Source organism: Mus pahari, chromosome 1 (genome assembly GCF_900095145.1).
Source record: "Mus pahari chromosome 1, PAHARI_EIJ_v1.1, whole genome shotgun sequence".
Classification (NCBI taxonomy): Eukaryota; Metazoa; Chordata; class Mammalia; order Rodentia; family Muridae; genus Mus; species Mus pahari.
Window position 1 is genome coordinate 155,937,099 of NC_034590.1, and position 2,765 is coordinate 155,939,863.

Sequence of the window (2,765 nt, forward strand, 5' to 3'; positions counted from 1 at the left end):
TCCTCCCTCCCTTTCTTTCTTCCTTCTTTCCTCCCTTCCTTTTTTCCCTCCCTCCCTTCTTCTCTTCCTCCCTCCCTCTCTCCCTTCCTTTCTCTTGTTGAGATAGAGTCTCCTGTAGAGCAGGCTGCCCTTGGACTTGCTACATAGCTAAGGCTGATCTTGAACCTCCCTCTTCCTGTGTCTACCTCCCAAGCCCCGGGGTTTTAGACATGCACTACTGTGACTGGTTTGTATGGTACTTGGCAGCAAACCCAGAACTTTGTGCATGCAAGCAAGCGCTCTACCAACTGGGATATATCACCATTCCTGTCTTTTTATTGTCTCCATGATGTCCTTTGGCACTCTGCTATTATTATGGAAAATATCGTGTTAAAGCCTGTCAAAAGACTCTACTCTAAAGCTGGGCAGTGGTGGCTCATGCCCTTAATCTCAGCGCTCAGGAGGCAGAAGCAGGAGGTACTCTGGACAGCTTGGTCTACAGAGCAAGTTCCAGGACAGCCCAGGCTATAGGCATTCCAAAACTAAGTCCCATTTAGTTATAGTATGTAAACCTTTTTGTATGGTGTTAGATTTGTTTCACTAGGGACTTTTGTATGTCTGTTTATAAGGGATATTGAACTGCTTTCTCTGTCATTTTCTTATCTTGGTATCTGGGTAATGCTGGCCTCATAGGATGAATTGGGAAGTCTTCCTTTCTGAAAGATTGTAAGTAATTCTGTTCTAAGTGTTTGGTAGGATTCATTTATGAATCCATATTGTTTTGGGCTTTTCTTTATGGGATTAAAAAAAACCCTAATGTAGTTTTGATATGGGTCTAATTAGATTTTTCTTGAATCCGTTATTATAATTGGTGTTTCTACAGGAATTCCTCGATTTCATCTAGAGTCTCTATTTTTAATGTTCACTTGTTTATAGTATTTTATATATTCCTTTTTATATTTGTAAAGTCAGTGTTCCTGCATTCATTCCTGATTTTAATAATATGAATTCCTAGATCTGGTTTATTTTTAATTTTCAGTGGTATAAATTTTAAAAAAATCAACATTGCAGATAAAATCTTGACTGCTGCCAAATCCCTTCATGGAGATAACCCTGTTATCAGTTTGCTATACCATAGTTTCTATGTAGCATAAGTATTTAACTAAGACAGAGTATTAATTTCTATTGCTGCCTATTCAGTTAAATTTTGTTTTAGTGTTCTTTAAACAAGTCATACAATTAACAGTCCAAACAACACCAACTTATGGTTTCATATCTGTCACGAGTATTGGTTCTAGTTAGTCAGGTCCACAGCTCAGGGTCTCACCAGTGTGGAACCAAGGCCTATGCCATGCTGTCTGAGGCTCTGAATCCTTTTATAAGCATAGCAGTTATTGGTCAAATTCAATTACTTGAATTTATAGGGCTACACTTCCCATGTTTTTGTTGGCTATTAGCCAATAGTCTTTCTCAGCTTGTAAACAATTCACTTGTCATTCTCTGAAATATATATATATATATATATATATATATATATATATATATATACATATATCTTCAAGGCAAACTAGAGGGCATGTACTGTGGATTCAAATCCCCAAGACTTTTGTCTCTGTCTAATGTTTCCAGATTTAAAGGGTTAGAGAGATAATGTCAGCCCTACTCAAGATAAGTCTCCATTTTGATGATCTCAAATTTGACTGATTAGGGACTTTGACTATATCTTTGCCATATAATGTTACCTAACTACAGGGACACCACCCTGTCGTAGATGCGGTTCCTACTGTCATTTTAAGGGGAGAGACTTAAATAGGACCTATACACAATGGGATGACAACCTTGGCCTCCTGTAGGTATCCATTAGAATGGTCCAGTCAGGGCTAGCAAGATAGATGGCTTAGCACTGACTGCTCTTCCAAAGGTCCTGAGTTCAAATTCCAGCAACCACATGGTGGCTCACAACCACCGGTAGTGAGATCTGACACCCTCTTCTGGTGCATCTGAAGTCAGCTACAGTGTACTTATGTATAATAATAAATAAATAAATCTTTAAAAAAAAAAAAGGAATGGTCTAGTAAGCAAACAAGACAATTAATACCTTCTCTTATAACCAGTATACAGTGTTGGAAAATGTGGATATCTGTGGTTGCATAACATTGGTCTCATTGCAAGATTAGATTTAAGTAGGCGAGATAGTGCTATATGCAGAAAAATCAAATAATACTAAACAAAAAGGATTCTTTTCTGGATTTTATATTACTTTAAAAAAAAAAAAAAAAAAAAAAAAAAGGATGGTGGCTTGCTGTGTTATCCAGACTGGCTCTGAACTCTTGAATTCAAGTGGTCTTTCTGCTTCAGCGTCTGGAGTAGTTGGAACTATAAGCCCTTGATCTTCTCTAGATTCTGGATGAATTCAGTTTGCTATTAATCATCTGTCTAAGCCTTCAGGACAGCTTTACCCAAGGTCTACTTGCCTCCGTCTTTGCTGATGCCTTAAGTGGATCTAAGCGTTGGCTTCTCTCCCCACCCATGGCCTCCGTCTTTGCCTCTGTAGGCTTGAACGTAGGGAGGCAGCAATATTTCGTGGGCTTGTTTGTCCCTTTTCTAAGGAGCTAAGCGGGTCAGCCTTACGGAGCCTAGACTGTAGTGCTGCAAGTCACCGTTAGGTAGCGCTCCTTCAACCTAGGCGCCCACCTACTTAAAAGGTCTCGACCGGTTTCTCTTGCAGTTCATCTCTATGGTGTTCGTTGTTGTTGCTTCCGGAAAGGGCGGAGCTTCCACTTCCG